General features: G+C 41.6%; 1 long non-coding RNA gene across 1 annotated transcript; it reads left to right on the forward strand.

Annotated features, from left to right (window-relative positions):
• The first annotated feature begins 2,744 nt into the window (after positions 1-2,744).
• On the forward strand, positions 2,745-8,429 carry LOC128777354 (uncharacterized). The gene is made up of 4 exons (XR_008422653.1): positions 2,745-2,837; positions 3,679-3,739; positions 5,496-5,569; positions 5,660-8,429. It is a non-coding gene; the product is annotated as an uncharacterized LOC128777354 (long non-coding RNA).
• Positions 8,430-14,597: the final 6,168 nt, after the last annotated feature.

The raw sequence follows: 14,597 nt of genomic DNA on the forward strand, positions 1-14,597 counted from the left end.
AGCTTTGAGGATATGAAGTTGCTAGAATGTCTCGGGTAAAAATTTGATTTTGGATGTGAAAATTTAAAATCTGGTCTCTTCAGCTTTGAAACGTCATTATAAAAGAAAGAAATTGAGGTCCCTCAGGGTTATTCTCAACTTCTCCTTCCATAAATAGTCACCAAGTTCTAAATCACCCCTGCAGTTCTCCAGAGCTTGGTGCCATTCATGCTTTACCTGCTGCACTAGCCATGACCTCTCCATGGGACCTGAATTCCATCAGGGACAGAGCTCCCCTCCCTGTCTCCCTCCCTTACTCATCCCCCCCCCCCCCGCTTTTTCCCCCCTTCCTTCTTTCCTTTTCTTTGGTCTTTAATCATTTTGATGAATGATAAGGTAATATGTGGTTTTATACATAAGAATAAAAATAGGGACATTCAAGAATATACCTGCTGACGTGGAGAAGTCTAGTTTGCAGGATGCAAAAAAGAAATCTAACAGTGTTTTACCCAAAGGTTACCAATAGTACACGAACACGCTAATTTATTAAAGGGTCTATTTTGACCCCAAATGATTTAAAGTATGAAAAATATTGTAAAGATCATTTCCAAGTTAGTTATTCACAGGTTTTTCTCCATTGGGTCTGGCACTGACATATCTACTCTCATGGTAATATTATGTGGACTAATTATTATAGGTTTCGAGTATTTTTTTTTTTTGCATATTTACAAAGATCCGCTGATAATTTCCTAAACATTTTCTTGACTTGTCCTTCGCTTTTTTTTCTTTCTTTTTTTTTTTTTTTTCTGGTGGGACCAGATACATTTTAAAATATCCTGGCCAAGAGTCTTTAAAAATTCTTTTGAGATTTCAATCACGATGAATTTGGCAGTGATTGACGTCTTTATAATTTCGCATTTTCCCATTCCATAATGCGTATGTCACATTTCATTTCAATCTTATTTTGTGCCTATTTAAAGCTTCATTGTTGTTTCCTCTTTGTGGCCTTCATCAAAGTTTGGAGTTTGCCTCTTATTCCTAGGGTACATTCTCGCTTTCCAAACGAGGAGTTTTAGAAACCACCAACTGTATTCTTGCCATCAATTGGGATGACATGTTGCCTCTCTTCTGACAGACGCTTCCCTTTGCTATTGTGGGGAATTACATTAGGCAGGAGGTGTTACCCAGAAGGTTTGCTAAAATTATTAGGAAAGAGAAATTCTCTCTTACCTGCAGCTGCTAAACTAAGAGGATGCAGAATTGGACAGGCTTGCTGTTGTTTTTGCCAACAAGTACCAAATCAACTTTTGAAGGAGGCCGCACATGATGAACCAGAACCCAAAGGTGAAGAGACAGCTGTGAAGACATTACGTGAAGCAATCGGAATCATTTATGTCTCATCCACATCTACCCAATGGACACTTGAGTCCGGTGAATCAAAATCTCCCTCATCTTTTTTTGGTTTTATCAGTGAAGGTTCTATCACGTAAGACACGTACATACTGCATTTCATGTTCTATTTCTTGATCTTGTAAAATTATTATTGTTATAAAGGTAAATCCCATTTTACAGGAGGATAGAAACCAATACCCAGTTTCCCCCCCTCATGAAAACTGATGCAGTTTGCTTGTTATTTTTTCCCTCATTACTTCTGGCTACATCTTGTGTTACCAGGGACAGCAACTTAAACGCTCAGCAAGCTCTACTTTTGGGAGCTCTGCTCTTTGTCTCTGTGCGTTCATTTTTGCATCACGGTCAGGAGAATGACATCTATGATTTCTGCTTTTTGTAACTTGTGAAGTTTTGCTTTGCAGCTTACTGTCACATCCTACCATACCCCGTGTACTTGACTTCATAAGCATATTGGTAGGAATTAGCATTCTGGATTCACTAGACTCAAAGATTCTTTCCTTCCTTCATCCTTCTTTTAGTCCTACTGCATCTATGTAACAAGCCTTGTTAGTTTTAATGTTCAAGTTTTTTCTACCTTTACACTTTCTTTTGTGATCTGCCAACTTTTGAGAGAGGGAATGGACTTGCCCTGTTATTATCCAAGTTTTTGCCTTATTAATGTAAACGATATGTTTCTGGGAACCTAAATATTGAAGAAGAACTATTTCTTTTCAGGTCCTCTACCCTACTCGCCTCACGTCAATTTTGGCTAATATTAATGCTGCTTCACGTTTTTTAAAAAAAATGTTATTAAAAAATGTTTATTTCTTGAGAGAGAGAGAGAGAGTGGGGAATGGGCAGAGAGAGAGGGAGAGAGAGACAGAAAATCTCAAGCAGGCCCTGCACTGTCAGTGCCCCACTCCGGGCTTGATTCCAGGAACTATGAGATCATGATCTGAGCTGAGATCAAGAGTCAGATGCTTAACCGACTGAGCCACCCAGGCTCCCCCCCCCCCCCGATACCATTTTACTTTTTTGTTTAGCATTTCTTCGTTATAACCCGTGTGTGTGTGTGTGTGTGTGTGTGTGTGTGTGTGTGTGTATTAGGTCATGAAATCACTGATGAGTAAAATCTCCACTTAACATGCAAGATAGACCAATGAGGTTTAATATAACAGTATGAAAACTTTCATTGATATGGTTTCAGGTTCTACATTCTAAATAACATTTACAAAATGAGCACTTGTGAAGAGTAGGTGTAGTTTCAAAGGAGAGTATCCATATTTATCTGAAAAGGCTCTGAAAATCACCCTCCCCTTCTCCAACTGCATATATGTGTGAGGCCAGTTTTTTTTTTTTCCCACTTACTTCAACTAAAACAAAAGGGCACAAAACATTTCAGGCAGAGGCAGTAGGAGAAACCAGTTGTCTTCCAAGAAGTCAGAAACTAGAGACATTTGCAAAAGGTAAAAACTACGCTTTCTTCTCACTGAATTCGTTGTGGCTTGGGGAAAGACAGTCATTTTTAATGGGTCGTTTCTGTGAAAGTGTAATGGATTTATTGATGCTATTTTGAGTTAGTCAATAAATATTTTCAAAACGTTTTAGTTCTAATTTTGAAGCCATTACATCGTGATAGCTGTAGCCCGCGTGAACAAGAGACGTGGAGGCCATTCGGTGGGTTATTGACAAGTTGGTCACGTCCTATTCCCAGTTTCTGTCATCTCTCGACTAGAAGTGCCAGCGGGGCTACTGTCTCCGTTTATTGCCATTTTTCACAGAAGTTCCCTTCTCAGTTTGTTTTGGGACGTTGTTTCTCCAGTCATTGGGTCCCATCGGAGTTTCGTCACTGAGAGAGTCTTCAGAAAGTTTGCTATGCTGTAAGGGATACAGGATAGGGAGACCGGGATGCTCCTAGTCCTATATTTGATCCTAAGCCACCATTTCAAAGTACGGAAGCAGAAAATACACTAGTGACTCTGGTAAAGATAACGATGAAGGGGATACTCTCCTTTGGTTGAGTGTTGCTCTCATCAGAGTCGGTATTCAGCTAATATACGCCAGGATGTCCACACTAGCTGTATCTGGTTAGCATCCATTTCCATTGACTCCTGCGTCTGCTATGCTTGCTATTTAATAGTATGAATATCATATTTAGCTGTGATGCTCGCAAGGCATGAAAAGAACAACCTGACGGTCTGGAAACACCGATAAAGGAAATAACATTCTGGAAGCCCTTCTTTTCACGATTTTTTTTTTTAGTTGGTAAAGTTGCCAACATCTTGTTTCTCTGCGTCTTTGTTACAGGAATCTATCAAGAGATCCAAAGAGGATACGCCTGTACGCTTGATAGAAAGCAAGGCGTAAGGTAGACATCCTCACCCAAACCTGTCTTTTTCTTAACCTGTTGCCGAGCCTTAATTTCCATCCAGTAGAACCACAAAACGTGGACGCGCGATTTGCCTACTTACTATTCTGACATGGCCTAATGCCAATATGGTCCCAAACTTTCAGCAAGCCATTCCCACATAAACCTGCCGTCTTTACCTCCCGGGGTGAGATGCAAATATCAGAAAGGATGAAATACCTTAACCAGGAGGTCACTGTCTTGTGTTAGGCTTCCTCTTGGATTTTATTCTTAAGATCATAGGAGTGCTTTTTTTTTTTTTTTTTAAAGATGGTCAAGGTCTGCTGACCATCCTCTCACACATCTGCAGCAGATTGCCTGGAGCTAACTCTGAGAACAGCTTCAAGGAGCCAGACATAAAAAGAATACAAAAATAAACGGGGATTCACATGTTGGTATGGTGGAATCTTAGGCAACGAAAGAGAAAACCCCGGAAATAGCATTTTGTCCGGAAGAAAGAGAGCTTGAGATCTCTGGGATGCTGGAGGTGGTTAAAAGGATCTTCAAATTGCAGGCTTGGAGATTTCCTCAAAATGCCTCCCGCACAGCTGTCCTCTTAATGTACCTTTCAGAGGCTCAGCTGTGGTCTGTAATGGTTTTAAAAGGTTACACTCCCATGTAAGGATTTTACCCCTTTTTTCTGTAAGCAACTGTTACCGAAAGTATTACAAAATAGGCCTTTGAAGTGGGGAAAACTCAAACACCGAAGACATACAAAGAAAGATTTCAAATTTGGAAGATGAATACCTACTCTAGGATGCATTTGGGGCGGGGTGGGGGCGGGAAAGCAGTGTCCAGTAAATTCTGATGGCAGTTTAAGGGCTCTTGGGGCCGGGCCCTGAAAATGGGACACTTGCAGATGAGACATCGCCAATGATAGTTAGGGCTAATTTCGGAGCCCTGCTAACTGCTTGCAATTGCATAGACTAATCTCTGCAAGCCGGGGCTCTCAGCGCGTCCCTGGGCTAATAGCAAAAGCATCGCCTGGGAACCTACTGGAAATGTTCATCCTGCGGACCTACCCCAGTTCTACGGAGTCAGACAGTCTGCAGGTAGGTCCCACAGTCAATTGTAACAAACTTCCCCTCGGGATTCCAAGCCAGGCTACGGTTTAGGAAGTACTGTCATGGATTGTGTCCCCGGGAAGAATGGCATCAAAGGTCACGGCTGTCCTACTCTCCCCTCAGACGTTTCTAGCTCTTCTTTACGTATTTCTTTATAATTAAATAACGTGTAGATACAACTGCAGAGGCCGGGCAGAAATTTCCACAGCAGCGTGGGCAAAGCTTGCCATTTGACAAATAACCTGAACCTTTGATCTCCTTACAGGACACATGTATGGGCTCCTTAGAATTTCCTGGTGCTGCTCCTCCAGCTTTTTTTTTTTTTTTAAGTTTATTTATTTATTGAGAGAGAGAGAGAGAGAGAGAGAGAGAGAGAGGGAATCCCGAGCAGTTTCGTGGTGTCAGTGCAGAGCATGACGCGGGCTCGAACCCACTAACCACGGGATCGTGACCTGAGCCGAAAATCAAGAGTCTGACGCTTAATCCACTGAGCCACCCAGGCGCCCGTCCTCTAGCTTTTCAGACCTGCTTCTGGCTTCATCCTCACTGGGCGGCCACATCGAATTCCTTTGTTCCACTGATTTTCTCAGCTCCCTTGGTGTTTTGTTCTCAACTCTGCATACTTCCTCCATTTGCTGTCCCTCCTTCCACAGGCCCTCACGATGGAAACAAGCCAAGGAGCCCAGAAGCAGGGCCACGTCCAGGAAGCCAACATTGCCCGGGAAAGGTAATTAACCCTTTCCTGTCTGCTCCCAATCCATTCTTATTTAAATTCAGGATCTGCTTTCTGATGTATCTAATGCAATTGCCATTTCAGGAACGGAGAAACCCAGCGGGACAGAAGCTCAAAATCACTCCCAAGTGACGATTCTCAAATGCTTCATCTGGGAGTCAAACCCGTTTTGACCCGCCTGCAAACTCCTCGTTGCCTCTTCCTCGAGGCGTCACCCCGTGTGTGTTAGCCTCTCGTGTTGTCTGTAATGTCCATCCTGTGCTTGTGGTTTGTGGGGGCACCTGTTTGGGGCTTGAGAGTTATAGGTATTGCTGAGTTGGCTTAGTTCTACTTATAAAGAAAACAAAGCCAAATGCCTGTGTCCAGGCTACAGATCACTGGGGAGAAGGAAAAACCGTTCTTAATCATTTAGCCTGTCTTTCCTCTTCTTTCACATTCCCTCTGTATTCCTTTCTCATCTTCACTTAAGAAATGCCTTCTGCCCCTCCCCTGCTCATGCTCTGTCTCAAAAAAAAAAAAAAAAATTAAAAAATGCCCTTGGGAAACACCACTGAGGTTGAAGGGGGGTCGGGGAGACAAAGACGGGACTTGCCCTGGCGTGCTTTGCAGGTCAGGTATAAGGCAAAGGAGGAAAACGGAACGTATGAAAAGGAAGAACATATTTTTGTGATTTTTTTTTTTTTGCTTTAATCAATATGTTAGCAGGACGAAAATTAATCAGGTTTTTAAAGCTGAAACTAAGGGTGCAGAAGAAGGGGTATGGTTGGTTGTCTTTATCTGTCTTGCAATAGAAGCTCAGAGAAAGGGGCTCAAGCTGTGGCAGGAAGCATCCGAGCACGATTGAGTCGGGAAGGAGGGCCCGGGGTTGCTGGCCGTGGTGGTCCAGGACCAGTGACCCTGGACTTGAGCAATGAGCTTCAGCTGAGGCTAAGGGCAGTGCTGCCCGTGAGCCTCTCGTGGGTTCCTGGATGGCTTCTGCAGTCCCTTGCACAATAAGGGTCTCCTGGCCAATCACCACCCGAATTCAAATCCTGGCTCTCTTCACTTTGACCAGCGTGATTTGGGGCAACTAAATCCATATCTGAGGCTCTTGAGTGTATCTGTTAACGCAGAGTGATTTAATGGCCTGCTCTGACCACGCTGCCTTACTAGGATGTGTTACCCATTTGTGGGACCCGGTGTCGAAGAAGAGGAGAAATGCCTCCTTCAAAACTTGCTGTCTAGACAATTGACACAAAGCGTTAAAGCGAGCACAGGGCCCTTAGTGCAGAGCCCTGTGGGGCTGCCCCGGTCACACGCCGCCCGGGAAGCCTGCTCTATATAGCCTGGAGGTAATCATCCCTGAGCCCCTGGGGGATGGTCTGGCTCAGGAAGACTCAGATTAAGCCAACAGAAGTTGACCCTGTGCCGAGGGCCCGGCAGGCCTCACGCTGCTCTGCACGGACCTGCTGTGAGCAGGTTACAGCGATGGTTTGAAGCACACACTCTGTTATGGATGTGTTTAAATAGATCTAAAAGCTTTCAGCTTGGTTTTTTCCCCCCCAAGTTGAACCCCCAAGCTTACTAAGGCCAAATGAGATCACAAATGCAGACTGCATGGCCCATCGTAGAAACCAATCGACATTTCCCCGTATTTGTTCCCGGAATCCCCCGCAAGAGGGTCAGGAGATCGCTGCTTGCAGGGCGGGCCCTCGGTTTCTGCAACAGAACCGGGGAATCAAAAGCTCCGTAGCTGCCGCATGGGAACCTGCCTTTGTACCAATGTCCCCAGAGGCTCTCACGCCTCCACGGCTTTCACCTGACTGCAGTGAACCCGATACCCATCGGCACCCTCCCCATTTCAAAGATAATCTTCATGCATAATTCCTGCTCGGCCGAATGACACCTAGCTATCACCAAAAACGCGTGACCCTTAACAACGACAGCTTTTATTTCCCAGAGCGATGAGCATTGCACCAATTCGAACAACGCAAGCCACGGCGCACGAGCATTTTCTATGCGTCCAGCGCTTGTTTAATCCCACGATGACTTCCGAGGTGGGGGTTGCCCACCCGTGTTCTAGGAAAGGAACCGGATACTCAGAGACACTAAAAGACTTGGAGGCAGCAAGCGGCAGCGTTGTGATGAAGCCTGGCTTTTTGGCGGGCCCAACGTCCACAGCGTTCCATTCTTTCCACGTGAGACCCACTACCTTGCCAGGTAGGGAAAAAATTACCAACGCGGGTAAATTGGCCCCATAAACTTCCTTTCGTTTTTTTGTGATGTAGGTGCATTGGCCTTCCTTGCAGCAAACTTGGAGCTTGGAGAAAGAACCTTCTGGGGGGCCACAGGGTCTCTTGCTTGGCAAGAGGTCCTCAAAGGAGAAGCGTCATTGAACCGCACTGTTTTCTCTTGTCCGAAGCTAACCCCAGCCTATGCCTCGCGAGACCTCTGTCACTACATTTTTTAGTTAATAAATCTGGCTAAAAATTCTCCCCAGATGACTGATGCGAGAGACAAAGAGATGCGTTTAAAACGTCCGAGTGGAGGTATGAGCGAGAAAGCTGCATAAGGTAACCGACAGGTAAAACACCAAAGTTTGTATTACATCAGCTTCTCTCTTTACTGCAGCGATGGACATTCGGGCTCTTTCCATCCTTTGGCTGTTGTCGATGGCGCTGACACAAACATGGGGGTGCATGGGTCCCTTCGAAACAGCACACCTGTATCCCCTGGATGAATGCCTAGTAGTGCAATTGCTGGGTCGTAGGGGAGTTCTAGTTTTAGTTTTTTGAGTATGGAGGAACCTCCATACTGTTTCCCAGAGTGGCTGCACCAGTTAGCGTTCCTACCAACAGTGTGAGAGGGTTCCCCTCTCTCCTACGTTGTCTCTTGTGTGGTTCATTGTAGCCATTCTGAAGGGGTGAGGTAGGAGGTGATTGTGATTTTGACCCGCATTTCCCTGATGAAAAGTGGTGATGAACATCTTTTCATGTGTCTGTTGGCCACCCGGAGGTCTTCCTTGGAGAAAAGTCTGTTCATATCTTCTGCTCATTTCTTAACTGGATTATTTGCTTTCCGGGTGTTGGGTTTTATAGATTCTTTATATCTTTTGGAGACTGTCCCTCTATGAAGCATGGCGTTTGCAAATATCTTCTCCCATTCTTTAGGTTGACTTTTACGTTTACTGATTGTTTCCTTTGCTACCCTGAAGCCTTTTATTTTGATGTAGTCCTGATAGTTGATTTTTGCTCGAATGAGCGAATTTTTAACCGTTCCTTTTCATACATACGGAGCACAAGGAAGGAAGGAAGAGACGTTGTATAGCTTTTTATTTTAACTTTCATTCCTTAGTTTTCATCATGAGCCACGAGGGGAGGCAGAATTATGGACATTTGATACAAATAACATGGATCAAACTCCAGAGTTCTAATTTACTCCTGCCTAATCAATTTGGGTTAATAAGAATTGCTCAGCCTGCCTATTCGTATGTCTCATAATTAGCATGCCTCACAAAATTTGATGGACATTAACAAAGAAATATAACCCATGGCAAGATGGAAAAGCATAGACACCTATGCTTAAAGCAAATACCTGTTCTTACGATTTAGTGTAAATGAGTTACGTAACTGGCCAAAGTAAATTTACTTTGAACTTTTCTTAATTAAAGAAATGTGTGAGTGTTGTTCTCTTTACCACGTCTTGGGTCTGGATTTTCTCCTTCTACCACAAGACCATGGGATTGCCAGTAGATGTTTAACAACCAGCTTGTCAGAGGCAGAAAAAAAAAAATTTGCAGCATTTGCTGATTTCCATGCCATAAAAACTCCCACATGGCTGACTTTAGCTGTGCGCATGAAATAACTGAAACAGAAGATGGGAAGAAATGCAAATAATCAACTCTTACAAACGACTATGCCCTGGTTCCTGCACACAACGGTCCATAATTATTTTTGAACTGATAGGGACTTTATTGGTACCTATAGTTTCCCATAGATTTGGCTGACTTTCTTTAATTTTGCGTATTTTCTCAATGTGAAAATACTAGAATATATTGAATTTATTTATCAATTTTTCCTATTGATCTTTGGTGTTCCTGTGGGTTTTATTAATAATAGCAAATACTTCCACAGCATTTGCTTTGTACCAGGCATAGTTATATTTCCCATTATTCTTTTTATTCTTTCGACAATCCTAGGAGATATTTTACCAATGAGTATGATCCTGTCCGTAGGCTTTTCATAGATGTATTTTGTCATCCCAAGGAATTTCCTTTCTGTGTCTAATTAGCTCAAATTTTTTACCATGAATGGATTTAAAATTTTGTGATGCTGTTATCTTTATTGAGATGACCATATATGTTTCTTCTTTATTTTGTACATATAGTGAGTTGCATTACTTGCTAAAGTAATCTTGGATTCCTGAGATAAATTTGACCTGAGCTGGATGAATTTTCCTGTTTCCATAGTGCCTCACATGACTTATCCATATTTGTCAAAGATTTTTATATCTGTGGTCAAAAGGGGATAATGAACTATAGGTTTCAACTCCTTGAATGTGTTTTTCTGGATTTTGTATCAAAGTAATGTTGGTCTTATGAGTTTGAAAGTGTTTTTCTAATTTTTAAGAGAGTCAGTATAGGATTGGTATTCACCTGTGATGTAATCTCTGCTTATGTTTCTTTGGGGAAACTTAACTACTAGTTTACTAGATTTAATACATATACAGTAACTCAGATATTCACTTTAAAAAAATTTTTTTTGCTGTTTATTCATTTTTGAGAAAGACAGCAAGACAGAGCACAAACAGGGGAGGGGCAGAGAGAGAGGGAGACACAGAATCTGATGCAGGTTCCAGGCCCTGAGCTGTCAGCACAGAGCCTGACGTGGGGCTCGATCCCATGAACCGTGAGATCACGGCCTGAGCTGAAGTTGGACGCTTAACCCACTGAACCACCCAGGTGCCCCTCAGGTATTCTATTTTTGTATCAGTTTTGGTAATTTGTGTCTTTCAAGAAATTCACCCATTTCAAGTAAATTGTAGATTTTTTTCAAATATTTCAAATATTTTTCAAATATTCTTATATTATTCACATAATTCTCATGGGAATTGAAGAGAATTCCATTTTTACTCCTGATATTGTTAATTTTTTAAGTATATTTTTGCTGATTATGCAACTCTAGACTGGTAGTGTTTTTACTTTCAATATGTCCAGTGTTTCTGATAGAAAGTCAGTTGTTGTTTTTGATTATGTTTAAGCTGTTTTAAATTCAAAAATTTTAAATTTTAAATAAGTCTTCTTATTGTAGACTATAATGTTACGTAGAAAAAAACACTAGAATAGGGGCATCTGGGTGGCTCAGTCGGTTAAGCATCCAAATCTTGGTTTAGGCTCAGGTCATGATCTCATGGTCGTGAGCCCATGAAAAGCTTTGTGCTGAGTGTGGATCCTACTTAAGATTCTCTCTCTCTCTCTCTCTCTCTCTCTCTCTCTCTCTCTCCCTCTGCCCCTCTACCCTGTTGACTCTCTCTCTCCCTCTGCCCCTCTACCCTACTGACTCTCTCTCTCTGAAAGATAAAAGAAACAGCACTAGAATCAACAATGAATTTTTATTACTAGTAACAGAGTTCAGTAAGTTTTCCAGATGTATGACCAGCTTTAAAAAAAACAAAACAAAACAATATATGGGACTCCTGGGTGCTTAGTCAGTTAAGCATCCCACTTCCGCTCAGGTCATGATCTCACAGTTCGTGACTTCAAGTCCCATGTCAGACTTTGTGTTGACAACTGGGAGCCTGGAACCTGCTTCTAATTCTGTGTCTCCCTCTCTCTCTGCCCCTCCTCTGATTATACTCTGTCTCTCTCTATCTCTGTCTCTCTCTCTCAAATAAATAAACATTTTAAAAAATTAAAAAAAAAATAGATAATTGGACATCCATTGGCCAAAAATTCCCCCAAAACAAAACCACAAACAAAACAAAAACTTGATCTAAACCTTACACCTTCCATAAAAATTAACTCAAGATAAATCATGAACTTAAATGTAAATTGTAAAAATTCTAGAGAAGACTATAGGAAAAAAATATTCAAGTCCCTAGAACTAGGCAAAAGCTTTTTATTTTTATTTTATTTTATTTTTAATTTATTTTTAAATATAATTTATTGTCAAATTCGCTTACATACAACATCCAGTGCTCATCCCAAATGCCCTCCTCAATGCCCATCACCCATTTTCCCCTCCCCTCCACCCCCTCCCCCCCGCCATCAACCCTTAGTTTGTTCTCTGTATTTAAGAGTCTCTAGTGGTTTGCCTCTCTCCCTCCCTGTCTGTAACTATTTTTCCCCCTTCCCCTCCCCCGTGGTCTTCTGTTAAGTTTCTCAAGATCCGCATATGAGTGCAGACATATGATATCTGTCCGTCTCTGACTGACTTATTTCACTTAGCATAAAGCCCTCCAGCTCCATCCACGTTGCTGCAAATGGCATGATTTCATTCTTTCTCATTGCCAAGTAGTATTCTATTGTATATATAAACCACATCTTCTTTATCCATTCGTCAATTGATGGACATTTAGGCTCTTTCCATAATCTCTCTCTCTCTCTCTCTCTCTCTCTCTCTCTCTTTCTCTCTCTCAAAATAAATAAACTTAAAATGGGGCGCCTGGGTGGCTCAGTTTGTTGAGCGACCGACTTCGGCTCAGGTCATGATCTCGCAGTTTGTGAGTTCCAGTCCCACATTGGGCTCTGTGCTGACAGCTCAGAGTCTGGAGCCTGCTTCAGATTCTTTGCCTTTCTCTCTCTCTACCCCTCCCCTGCTCATGCCTGTGTCTCTCTGTCTCTCAATAATAAATAAATGTTAAAAAATTTTTTTAACTAAAAAAATAAACTTAAAAAATAGTAATTGATTGATGATTTCCCAAATTGTCTTTAGTTTGAATAGTTTATAGTGGACTTTTATTTTATTTTATTTTATTTTTTTAGTTTTACCAATCATATTTTATTGCTTCTCTTTTGCACATCCAATAAATTCTTAACATCACATAATAAAGTTTTCAGCTCTAGAATTTCTGCACGTTTATTTATTTACTTTTAATTAAGAGAGTTTAGTTTTGGGGTAAGTGTTAGATTCACATGCAACTTGGACTGAGAGCAAACAGGGTTTTTATATGCCCTATCAACCTGCTCCCCAGTTTCCCTCTTAACTAACATTCAGGTGGTCATTTGTTATAATTGATGAACCAATATTTACACATTATTAACTTAAATTCTATAGTTGATATCAGGGTTTACTCCCTGTGATATACATTCTATGGAGTAACAAATGTAAAACGATATGCATCCATCGTTACAGTAGCATACAGAATAGCTTCATTGCACTAAAAATTCCCTGTGCTCACCTATTCATCCCTTTTTTCCTTCCCCAGAAACCCTGGCAACCACTGATCGTTGTTTGTCTCTGAGCCTTTCTTTTCCCCAAATGTCGTATAGCTAAATTCATATGGTACGTAGCCTTTCAGAGCAGCTTCCTTCACTTAGCAATATGCCTTTGAACGTCCCGTGTGTCTTTTCACGGATTGATAGCTCATTTTATTCTATTGCTAAACAATATCCCATTGTATGGGTATACTACATTGTATTCATTAGATATACATTGTATTCATTTCTCCATTCATCTATTTCACTGAAAAACAGCTTGATTTCTTCCAATATTTATCAGTTATAGGCAAAGCTACTAGAAACAAAACAAATAAACACACCCAAAGTAGAATCAGACCTATGAATACAGAGAACAAACTGATGGTTGGCAGAGGGCAGGGGTTGGGGGATGGGCCAAATGGGTGAAGGCAAGTGGGAGATACAGGCTTCCTGTTTGGGGATGAGTAAGTCATGAGAATGAAAGGTACAACCTAGGGAATACACTCAGCGATGGGCCAGTGGTGTTGTGTCGTAATAGATGGGAGTACACTTGTGGTGAGCACAGCAGAACATCTACAGAGGTTGAATCACTGTGTGATACACCCGAAACTCATGTAACACTGTGTGTCAACTACACTCCAATAAAACATTTAAAATAAACGGCCAGATAAATAAATCTATAAATTTTCCTGTACAGGAATTTGTGCGAATCGGTTAACTTCGGTAAATACCAAGGAGCGTGATTGCTGCGTCCTAGGGTAAAGGTACATTTAGATAGTTTGAAACAGCCAAACGGTCATCCAAAGAGCTATACCGTATTGTATTCCTGCTGTCGACCAAAGTTACTATTGTTCCACATCTCTGCTGTCATTTGTTGTTGCCAGCGTTTTGGATTTTGGCCATTCTAATAGGTGTGTGGTGATAGCTCATCGTTCTATTAATTCACAATTCCCTAGTAACGTCTGACATGAGGCATTCTTCCCTATGCTTATCTTCCATCTGGGTATCTTGTTTGGCAACGTGTCCGTTACGGTGTTTGGCCCATTTTTTAATCTGGTCGCTTGTTTTCTTGTTGTTGAAGTGTGAAAAGTGCATGCAAATGTTGGCGACCAGCCCTTTATCAGGTATGCGTTCTGCAAATATTTTCTCCCAGCCAGTGGCTTGTCCTTTTATTTTCTGAACAGTATCTTGTGAGGAGCAGATACTTTTCATTTTAATGCAGTCCGATATATCACTTTGGGTGCTGTGTCGAAGACGTTATTGCCAAACCCTGAGGTCATCTAGATTTTCTTATACGTTATTTCCCAGGGGTTTTATAGTTTGCATTTTACATTTACATCTATGCTTCCTCTTGAGGTAACTTTCATGAAAAGCGTGAGGTCTGTACCTAGATTAAGTTTTCTTACATGTAGAAGTACAGTTCTTTCAAAATCATTTGCTTAAAAGGCTATCCTTTCTCTATTAAATTGCGTTTGCTCCTTTTACGAACATCAATTAATTACATTTGATCCATTTCTGGGTTCTCTATTTTTAACTATTCATGTAATCTTCCTTATATATTTATATGTATGGTGTATAATACCACCCAGATTATATGTATACATTTGTAATACATATTTCTATACA

Source organism: Panthera pardus, unplaced genomic scaffold (assembly GCF_024362965.1).
Source record: "Panthera pardus isolate Hobbes unplaced genomic scaffold, ASM2436296v1 HiC_scaffold_16, whole genome shotgun sequence".
Lineage (NCBI taxonomy): Eukaryota > Metazoa > Chordata > Mammalia > Carnivora > Felidae > Panthera > Panthera pardus.